The sequence below is a fragment of the Solanum tuberosum genome, unplaced genomic scaffold (genome assembly GCF_000226075.1).
Source record: "Solanum tuberosum cultivar DM 1-3 516 R44 unplaced genomic scaffold, SolTub_3.0 scf00007, whole genome shotgun sequence".
Taxonomy (NCBI): Eukaryota; Viridiplantae; Streptophyta; class Magnoliopsida; order Solanales; family Solanaceae; genus Solanum; species Solanum tuberosum.
In genome coordinates this window covers 405,312-417,391 of record NW_006238933.1, presented here as the reverse complement: position 1 = coordinate 417,391, position 12,080 = coordinate 405,312, and positions in this window count along the sequence as shown.

The window sequence follows — 12,080 nt, the reverse complement described above, 5'->3', positions numbered from 1 at the left end:
GGGGTGAAAGAGCCGTTGGTGGGGCCCAAAAGCCGTTGCCCAACGGCTATAATTTTAATTTTTTAATTAAGATTTAAAAAAAAAAAAAAACTGGACTGGACCAGGACGGACCGGGACCGAAACCGGGACTAACCGGACCGAGACTAACTGGTAAATCCCGGTTTCCGTCCCGTTACCCCTCCCGGACCCGCTACGTTTCGGACCAAACCGGGACTAACTGGAACCGAGACGGAATCGGTAACGGACCGGAACCGGAACCGGCACCTCCCGGTTCCGTTGCCAGGCTTAAATTTGAGTTCAAAGACGGATCTCAACAGATCCGTCCTAGTAAGTTTTAATCTAAAAGTTTTTTTTAGCTTTTCATTACATCTATGGCTATTATGAGATGAATATTTCGAGAATTTGAGCTTTTATGTTCTGTTTGATCTCGTTACATCATTATTGCATATTCCGAGAAAAATTTAATGTTGGGATTAGTTTGAATTAGGGTATCTTAGATTTGTTTGAAATTCGGTATTTCTTGAGTTAATTAGTTTGATTTGGAATTGTAAGATTAGATTGAACTAGGGTATTTAAGGAGTTGTTTGAATTTAGGATTTTAGCACTAGTTAGATTTTGGGATTTTAGGTCTAGTTTGAATTTGTGATTTTAAGACTAGTTTGAATTTGGAATTTAGGACTAATAGTTTGAATTATATTTGATATTTTAGGACTAATTAATAGTTTGAATTTGGGACACTAGCTAGCTAGTTTGAATTTGAAATTTTAGAGATTTGAATTACAACTTAATTAGAACTTATAATTAATTATAACTTGAATTTACTATAAATTGAACTTAATTAGGAATATGAACTTGAAATTAGAACTTGAACTTAGAACTTGAACTTGAACTAAACTAGTTAAAGTTGTTAAGTTGTTTAAATAAGTTAAATTAATTAATGTGGTTTAGTTGGTGGATTTAGTGTTGTATTAAGTCAAAACTAAACTAGTTAAAGTTGTTAAGTTGTTTAAATAAGTTAAATTAATTAATGTGGTTTAGTTGGTGGATTTAGTGTTGTATTAAGTCAAAACTAAACTAGTTAAAGTTGTTAAGTTGTTTAAATAAGTTAAATTAATTAATGTGGTTTAGTTGGTGGATTTAGTGTTGTATTAAGTCAAAACTAAACTAGTTCAAGAGTTAAAGTTGTTTAAATAAGTTAAATTAATTAATGTGGTTTAGTTGGTGGATTTAGTGTTGTATTAAGTCAAAACTAAACTAGTTCAAGTTATAAAGTTGTTAAGTTGTTTAAATAAGTTAAATTAATTAATGTGGTTTAGTTGGTGGATTTAGTGTTGTATTAAGTCAAAACTAAACTAGTTAAAGTTGTTAAGTTGTTTAAATAAGTTAAATTAATTAATGTGGTTTAGTTGGTGGATTTAGTGTTGTATTAAGTCAAAACTAAACTAGTTAAAGTTGTTAAGTTGTTTAAATAAGTTAAATTAATTAATGTGGTTTAGTTGGTGGATTTAGTGTTGTATTAAGTCAAAACTAAACTAGTTAAAGTTGTTAAGTTGTTTAAATAAGTTAAATTAATTAATGTGGTTTAGTTGGTGGATTTAGTGTTGTATTAAGTCAAAACTAAACTAGTTAAAGTTGTTAAGTTGTTTAAATAAGTTAAATTAATTAATGTGGTTTAGTTGGTGGATTTAGTGTTGTATTAAGTCAAAACTAAACTAGTTAAAGTTGTTAAGTTGTTTAAATAAGTTAAATTAATTAATGTGGTTTAGTTGGTGGATTTAGTGTTGTATTAAGTCAAAACTAAACTAGTTAAAGTTGTTAAGTTGTTTAAATAAGTTAAATTAATTAATGTGGTTTAGTTGGTGGATTTAGTGTTGTATTAAGTCAAAACTAAACTAGTTAAAGTTGTTAAGTTGTTTAAATAAGTTAAATTAATTAATGTGGTTTAGTTGGTGGATTTAGTGTTGTATTAAGTCAAAACTAAACTAGTTCAAGAGTTAAAGTTGTTTAAATAAGTTAAATTAATTAATGTGGTTTAGTTGGTGGATTTAGTGTTGTATTAAGTCAAAACTAAACTAGTTAAAGTTGTTAAGTTGTTTAAATAAGTTAAATTAATTAATGTGGTTTAGTTGGTGGATTTAGTGTTGTATTAAGTCAAAACTAAACTAGTTAAAGTTGTTAAGTTGTTTAAATAAGTTAAATTAATTAATGTGGTTTAGTTGGTGGATTTAGTGTTGTATTAAGTCAAAACTAAACTAGTTAAAGTTGTTATGTTGTTTAAATAAGTTAAAATAAATATTGTGGTTTAGTTGGTGGATTTAGTTGTTGTATTTAGTCAAAACTAAACTAGTTAAAGTTGTTATGTTGTTTAAATAAGTTAGATTAAATAATGTCGTTTAGTTAGTGGATTTGGTTGTTGGATTTAAATCAACATTAAACTAGTTAACGTTAAAAAGTTGTTAAGTTGTTTAAATAAGTTAAATTAAATAATGTGGTTTTGTTGATGGATTTAATTGTTGGAATTAAGTCCTAACTAAACTAGTTAACGTTAAAAAGTTGTTAAGTTGTTTAAATAAGTTAAATTAATTAATGTGATTTAGTTGGTGGATTTAGTCGTTGAAATTAAGTCAACACTAACTAGTTAAAGTTGTAAAGTTGTTTAAATAAGTTAAATTAAATAATGTGGTTTTGTTGATGGATTTAGTTGTTGGAATTAATTCAAAACTAAACTAGTTTAAGTTAAAAAGTTGTTAAGTTGTTTAAATAAGTTAAAATAAATAATGTGGTTTAGTTGGTGGTAAGTTCAAATTCAAACTTTTAAATAAATAATTAGTTGATTCATATATATCGTTATAAATTTTAGTTTTACTTATAGGAAAAAGAATTGGGACACACTCCCATTGAACCGGAGGTTTTCAAGAAGACTCATGTCAGGAAGAAAGAAAATGAGATCATGTGTGGGTGGAGGAAAGGACCAAACGAACTTTTGTAAGTTATTTAATATGAATAATATATATTAATAGTGAATATATTTATGATATGTTTATATACTGATGTCAACTTTTATATTTAATATACAGAATGACATTCATCAGTACGTCGCTGAGAATCTAGATAGTTCGGTCCAATTGACACCTGAACTTTTCACCCAGATTTGGAAAGAAAAAGTGGTAGGTCTAGGCTCTCGAAACGATGTAAGATGACTCCAGTCAGGCTTAGAAGGAATTGGATCGTCACGTCAAGCCGAGGCATTTGACGGTGTTCAGATTGCTGCTATGTCATCTCAAATAACTAAGCTTACAGCGGCACTGGCAGATTCAGAGTGGAGAAGAGTAGCTGAACAAGAAAGCATGAGTGAGACCGTTCAGCAAATCAAAGAGCAAGTGATGAACCTCGCTCGTCGACCTACTATTTCGGCTCCCAATGACACCGACGACGAGAGTGATGATGATGATTATGTAGAACCCACTCCCTAGTTTAGATCTCTAGACATTTATGAACTTTTTGTAATTTTGAAATGAAATTTGAAAGACTTTATCAGTCTTTAATTTGTGATTTAGATACTTTTTAATGTTATTTTAAGTTTGTTGTTTTATGTTTTGTTTAGATTGTTTATAATTGTGTGTTTGATTGGGCTGAACACCGTAGAATTGAATTGAATTGCATTTGCATGTGGGCAGCAGAAACTGCCAGGTTCTGCTTTCAAAAAATGTTGCAGGGAAAAAAGCGACGGACAGCGTGGTTTTGTACCGTCGCTTTTTCTGGGTTTTATTTTTTTTAAAATCCCAGAAAAGCGACGGACAGCGTGGTTTTATCCGTAGCTTTTTTGGATTTTATTTTTAAAAAAATCTTAGAAAAGCGACGGGCAGCATGGTTTTGTTCGTCGCTTGTCAGAGATTTGCAAAAATAAAATTTTCAGAAAAGCGACGGACAGGGTCCTTTTGTCCGTCACTTTTCTGGATTTTCAAAAATAAAATTTCCAGAAAAGCGACGGACTGCGTCGCTTTTTAGAAATAAAAAAAATTAAAATAAAAATAAAGCAATGGAGTCCGTCGCTTTTGTTTAAAAAAAATTCAAAAAAAAAGAAGTCAAAAAGCAACGCAGTCCGTCGCTTTTTGAAAAGCGTCGGGCTAAAAAGTGACGGAGGTGACTACGTCGCTTTTCCGTCGATTTTGACCAAAAAAGCGACGCAGTCCGTCACTTTTGGCCGTCGTTTTTTGACATTTTTTTAGTAGTGTTAGTCATCTTCCTCTTTCCCTTGCGATTCTCACTTGGAAGAGAAAGAAGAGCGCCCTTTGATCGTGTGTGGTGAGTCATGGTCTACAGATCAACCATTAGGGTAAGGGTAAAATAAAAGTAAAAGCAAAAGAAAACCCAAGTTAGAACGTTGCATAAATTGAGATAACAAGCACATTGTTTTTAAGATAAACTCCCTAAATTCAAGGAGACTCGTTGAGCCAAAGGTAGGCCTAAAACGACATATAAGTGATGCACAACAATTAATTCAAGCCTTATTTGCCAATTTGGAGTTTAGATTAGAGGAAATAAACAAACTTTCATTTATTATAAAATTCCAGCATTACATCATAATTGAAAAACGGAAACTGAAATAAACTAAGGGAAAGGGGGGAAAATCATCCTAAATTCTGAAATCTTGAAGAGATCGGTTCCAAGAGCTTGGCGCCAATTGACTTTTTGTATAGGAAGTGACTTCATGCTCGATCTTCAACACGTTGCGTGCCCATATATTTTCCCTTTCATCAGTGATCCCATAGTATCCTTCCCCATCAATTTTCTGTCTTTAACTTCTTTTAGGATCCATATGTAATACTCACGTGTGCATAAGGCCTACTGTGCACCCATAGGAATGGTCAACACCCGCTCCCATCTTCGAAGTATGTTGTGGACTTGCGGATTATCTAATCCAAATTCTTACTTAAATTGTTCCATGCCAGATCAGAGTGGTATTACTTGAGTTTGCCCAAATTAGTGGAGTACTCGAAGAGGAGCGTATGGTTGAACGCCCTTTAAGCCAATAAGCTCAATGATATAGCATTCATCGCCTCTTACTATTGCATTAGGGGTGGATAACCAATGGAGCTTCCATTGGATGCGGCCGCTTTCGAGCTATATCAAAAATATCTGCCAGTCTACGAATCCTACGGGGGAGGTGAAATCTACCATTCTTCTTGGGTGATTATTAATCTTATTGCCATAACCAAGAAAGATGTCTACCGCGTCAGATCGTATGTAGAAGTGTTCAATAGCCCATAATTGAGGCAAAAGGTTGCATCCCTCGAAAAACATTCTACTGTTGACGCATGCTGACAGACTCCTCATTATTTCCGCCATGATCATGGGCACTTTGGTTTTCCTAGGTTCGCCCTCTCTTTGTGCTAAATCTCGAACCACATAACCCAACCGTGTGTCGATCCTTTCCTTTATTTTAGGAAAAACCAGGGATCCTAATAGGACAATGGAAAAGGCATTTAGATGATATGTTTCCCATTTCTTGACGGAGCACTCAAACTCATCACTAAAAGAGTAATAACTATCCTCTCGGCGAAAGCGTGAATATAGAAAGTCGAAATGAATCCACCAAAGGTCTAAAAAAGGCAAGGTTGGATTTAACTTCATTCCCAGACTTTTTAGAAACTCCCTTGATGATGGCTTATATGGTACCATCATTTCACACTCGTGGTATGACAGGTCAATGAAACCACTTATTTCCTCAATCGTTGGCGCCAAGTCAAAATCCACGAATTTGAAGACTATCCTCATAGGATCCCAAAATTCTAGCAAGGCCCTAATCAGGTGAGGGTTTGGTATGACAAAGATGAGGTAGGTAAGACCGCCCAACAACTGAAAAATCTCTCTTTCGCAGTCTCTCTTAATATCAATCCACCAGTTCCTTAGCTTGTAGTTTACCTCTAAGATCATTTGCGGGTTTGGAAATGTCATGACTATGAAAACAAAACAAATGACAACTTCTAAACTCCATTTTGGTAATGTTTGGCTTAAATTAATTATTGTGATCACATTGACACATAAATATGCAATTTGTCTAAAGGGTGTTGGGTCCCTTTAGATGATAGGGTGGCTACTAATTATGTGGATTGACACTAAGAGTCAAACCATCTAGGGATTATGCAACATGTATGACCTAGTTAGGATTTCTAAGAGTTGGCTTGACATAGACTTGAAAGGGATTCTATGCGAGAAGGCTCATGGTTTCCCGATAGTAAAACTATCCGTTCCGTCCACGCATATGCCGACTCTCTATAATGGGTATTTGAAGAGAAATGGAGTAGTTGTGAGAGGTGCAAAGGCACAACATCACGATAATTTTGTATATTTTTTTTAAAGGAAGAGGGTCCCAATTGGGGGAAGTATGAGCGGAATGCCACTTATCAAAGCAGTAACATTTAGCACTTAGGTGGAAAGGAGTAACACATAGGCAATTTATAAAAAGTGGTAAATAAATAAATACACGCATAAATAAAGAAAGTAAACATATAAACAAATTAGAGGATCAAACAAGTAAGGAAATAGGTATGGGATTAAGCATGCAAGTAAACAAATAAGGGGAAAGGGAAAGGGTGAGACATGGAAATAAACAAATAAGGGGGAGGGAAAGGGGTGAAACATGGAAAATATGCAATAAATAAGGAAACAAATAAACAAGGATAACAACTTAACATGGTAATAACCAAACAAAACAATGAAATAACCAAATGAAGTTAACCCCACATAAATCACTGAGACACGTAATGGTAAGAACCTAATATCCCCAGCAAAGTCGACATTCTGTCGCACCCTATTTTTCTCAAAAATGGGTTTTCGGTGCACGACCTAATAACTCTTTTGGATTTTGGTTCTTTTGATATAAAATAGGAAGGTTAGGGAGATTCGATCTGAACCGTAGGATTAGTTTAGATGAGCGGCTAGGATTTAACTTAAAGAATTGACGGATGAGATTAAATCAATGGTTTAACTTGAAATCTGAGAATGGAATGAATTGGCTAAAATTGAAATAGAAATGGCCTGAATTGCAATGATATTTTGAATTGGAGTGGCTAGAACTGAAAGAAATTAGAACAAAATAGGCTGAAATTTCAATAATTTAGAGGAAATTTAAGGAAATGCTATCCAATTAAAATACTACCTATAATAAAATATTTTTCATACAATAAAAATCACTTAAATTTTAAAATATTTGAGTAAAATCATTATTTCGAGTTTAACTATCGATAAATATAATAATTTCATAATAATAAAATACTTTATTAATAAATACAATATTTTTTATAAATCATGCATACTAAAATATATAATTTTTTAGACAAAATCGATTAAAAATTTAAACTCAAAATATGTTTTAAAAATACGTATTTAATCGTATAGCATTCACAAAAGGATTAAAGATCGGTCAAAATTGGATGTCAACAGGTATATTCACGGTTCGTCTTGTCCCTCCGTTGTTCAAGTACTGAAACTCTTTTTCTTTTATTCAAATGACAACCATCATCCTTGGTACGTCACTCAGATGACGGGGCGTCGTTAGCCTCCGTGGTTCCACCCTTGGTCATACTTCCTTGAACACTCCACCTATGGCATGTCAAGTAAATGACGGCTCATGGATGGGCTCGTCTGTTGCCAAAATCCTGTTGGTTCAGCTACATTCAACTCTAAGTGCTTCAAACCGATTTCTTGCAGAATTAGATCAAAACACCATCATATCTAATAACAAAAAACACCTAAGACGCATGCAAACTTCAAGTATAATGTATCAAAAATATCGTAAACTCACGGTACATCACTAATCTAATACATCAAAAAAGTGGTTGGGATGTAATTCATACACCACGTACAACATCCAAAAAGTAAAGAAATAAGAAAGCATAGTAAAGGTGACATGGTCCTCAGAACATGAGGACTCACCAAGTCTTTAGGGTCAAGCAATCAACTAGCCACGAGCGGGAGAAGGTGAAGCGTCAAACCCTACATTATTAAACAATGTAGACACAAGCATGCATTAGTACATGAAATGTACTAAGTATGGGTAAAATCATGAAAACACGAGGAGTGATCATAAGGGGACATAAAGGAAAATGTGATATGCATGACCAAGCCAAGACATCTTGAAAAACCTTTAAGGAAGAATCACAAATCATGAACATGGTCAGTGCATCTTAAAACATAATGAAAGATTCATAAAACCTTTGAAGAAATATTATTTATTTCTGTGGGAAATTAGCTTTAACCGACAATAGACCATGCGAGCCATAACATGGAATTCGATGTAACTCCGACGCTAAGAATGAAGAGTCTACTTGCCACAATAGAAATCTATATCATTCATTTATATGTTATTTGTGGATCCACTAGCTAGTTCACTTGAGACAATCCTACGGGGGAACATAGTTTGGAACTAGAGGTTGCTACTAGAGACTATCCTATTGGAGCCTCCACCTCCAGTTCTCTCGGTGCTAAGTTAAATCCCAACGAAATAGACAAAGTCATTATCAAAGCATAACATTAGGATAGGAAATAATCAACATACCAATCCTAATTATATATTCATCATATATTAACTCTTTAAATCATGAATCATGCATGTGGGAGAAACCTTTCACCAAATCATGATTTCTTTATATGTGAGATAACCCTTTCACAATTCCTTTGATATCTATCTTAAAAGCAACCTTAGATCATAAGCATCTTTTAAATTTTAGATCATGCATACCTTTCATAAATCATATTCATAGCTGCATAAATTCATATCTTCGTAGATTCATAGTCAATATGATGAATAATGCACATGTCCAAATATAATCAATTGAAAGATATGTAGTTAAATCTAAACATGCATAGAAAGAATAAAATTGATTAATTAACTCAAAATCAAATAAGACCCATAGAGATGGCATGAACTTGTAGAATTCTCACGTAAAGTGTAGAAAAATCAAGGATAGTATTGATGATTAAAATTATTGAGTACATGCTCTTTATATAGGGAGAACTCCTAGCTTGTTTCGAAAACTAACAAAAACTTATTTCGTCAATGCTTTGGTATGAATGTTATATCAAGTCGTTGCTTGTGATAGTTCATATGAAGATTGTATGAGTAGTCTGACATGTAAAAACACGTAAGATCAGTATGGTTATTCCTACCACAAATTTGACATGACTTAGTATTGTTCCTCTCCTTATTTCCACTTGAGAAACTTTGATTGTTCGTAGAACCTAATCCATATTAACTGTTCTGAAAACATGCTCCCTGTCTAGCAGGCATGAAACCTCTTTCTTTGGAGTTGATGTTGTTGTTTTCACTTCCCTTGTCCCTTTGGGTAGAGAATACCATATTATGATTTTATTGTGACGCCTCTTCTTCATTTTCCCTTATATCAAAAACCCTAAGAGCATTAAGAGTGGGATATGGTTCCTTACCTAACATGATTGTTGAAGGTCTTTTATTTGAGACCTAAACCTCTAGCGAAATTGATTAATTTTCTATCTTCATCCATAGGTTTGTGAATGGCTACGAGGACATCACACATGACTTTGAATTCCTTGATGTATTCATCAATCTTTTTAGTTCCTAGCTTAACACTTTGTAGTTGTTGTTTAAGATGAAACTCTTTATCTTTTATTGCTTGAAGATAAGCTTCTTCCAAGCATTACCACATCTCCTTGGCAGTTGAGTAGCCCACAATTAGGTACATGATTTCTTATGTCAAGGCATCTAACTCCTTAGCAATACATCTTTCTCCTCCCGGTCATCAATGTTGCCATTATCTTTTACATCCTTCTCAACCACTACAACTTTCCCAGCAGTCTGTGTAGTGGAACAACTACTTTTACTTGATTCTTTCTCTGTAATGAGATAGGTTAGTCTCATCATGTAAATCAATTGGAAAATTTGTATACTCCATATGAGGTAGTTTGTTGGGTTAAGTTTGATGGAGCAAGCAACAATGAGTTGATGAAGTGAGGAGGTTGACATAGTATTGGTAGAAGGGGCCATTGTAATTTAACGTGTGGTTTTTTTTAATCAATACTCAGAGAGAGAAAAAACTTTTAAGCTCTAATACCATGTAGAATTTTCACATAAAGTATAGAGAAATCAAGGATTGTATGAATGATTAAAATTATTGAGTACATGCTCCTTATATAGGCACAAAATTTTAGAGTCCTAAGTTAACTATACTTAGAGTCCTACTATAATACATATTACTACTATAATAATAATAATGCAATTATAAAAAATCTAATCCTAGTTGTAATATAATCCGAGTTGTAATCTATTTTTAGTCGCCTTCACCTAGTACAAGAAGTAGCAGCCTAGTCGATATGTGTCCTAAGCCTAGAGTAACTCTAACTCCGTCTTACACATTGATTGGACCAGGTTTTTCAACATGTTCCATGTCTTCAGTTTTCTTTATCTTCAACACTTCCCCTTAAGCTAGAGAGTGGAGAAACAATTACTCGTAGCTCTCTTCAAAAACCCAGCAAAATCTTATTTTGTCAATGCTTCAGTATGAATGTGATATCAAGTTGTTGCTTGTGATAGTTTATATGCAAATTGATACGAGTAGTCCCACCTGCAAAAATACGTAAGAGAAGTATGGTTATTTGTATCACAGATTTGACATGACTCAATATTGTTCCTCTCCGCTAGGGAAACTTTGAATTTTCTTGAGAACCTGGGATATGGTACCTTACCTAACATGAACGTCCTGAAGGTCTTGTATTTGAGACCTAAAAATCTAGCAAAATTGATTACTTTACTATCTTCATTCACAAGTTTGTGAATGGTCGTAAGGACATCACATATGACTTTGAATTCCTTGATGTATTCATCAATCTTTTTGGTTCTTAACCTAACACTTTGTATTTGTTGTTTACACTAAAACTCTTTATCCTTTGTTATTTGAAGATAGCTTCTTCCAAGCATTCCCACGTTTCCTTGGTAGTTGAGCAATCCACAATTAGGTACATGCTTTCTTCTGTCAAGGTTCCTGAGATTCAACTCCTTAGCAATACATATTTCTCCACCTAGTCATCAATGCTGCCACTATCAATTGCATCCTTCTCAAATGTTACAACTTTTCCAGCAGTCTGTCAAGTGGAACAACTATTTTTACTTGGTTCATTCTCTGTGATGAGATAGGCTAGTCATCACGTGAATCATTGGAATATTTGTGTCATCCATATGAGGTAGTTTGTTGGATTAAGTTTAATGGAGTAAGAGACAATGAGTGGGTGAAGTGAGGAGATCGACATAGTGTTGGTAGAAGGGGCCATTGCAATTTAACAATGTGGTTTTTTTTTATCAATACTAAGAAAGAGGAAAACTTTTAAGCTTTGATACCATGTAGAATTCTCATGTAAAGTAAAGAGAAATCAAGGATTGCATTGATGATTAAAATTATTGAGTACATGGTTCTTATATAGGGAGATATGTCACGACCCGGGGTTACCACCTAGAAGTAACACGACGTAATTGACCCCGAAGGGGTCTTATACAAGCCTCATAGCATACATGAACATTAAAGCATAGGAAAATAGTGTGGAATTTAAAACTTTTCTTTACAATCGAAGTCTCTTATAAAATGAAAGAGAACTATGGCACTATATCTCAAACCATCTATTATACTTGGAATAAAAATCTTGAAATACAATCCTAGGGACATAGCCCTTACAACCAAAGTCTAAAACATAAAAGAAAGACAATAAAGGACATATGGTCAAGCCCTCGAATACAATGAGGACTCACCAATCTTCTTCTTCTTGATCTCCTATGAACCTAACCACGAGGATGAAATCCAATATCTCCAAGCCTACACTTATAGAAAATGTAGAAAGATGGGGTTAGCACAAAAAGTACTAAGTATGGAAGTCATGCACAAAAACCTTAAAACATGCATAAAAAGGGACATTTCATTTGAAATCATGCTATATGCCATTTTTGAACATCATCCTTGAAATAGTTGGAGAATGCAACCAATAAGGCAACTCACATACATTTCATCATAACATGAGAGATATCATTATAATAACAAGCATAGTCTCCAACATCA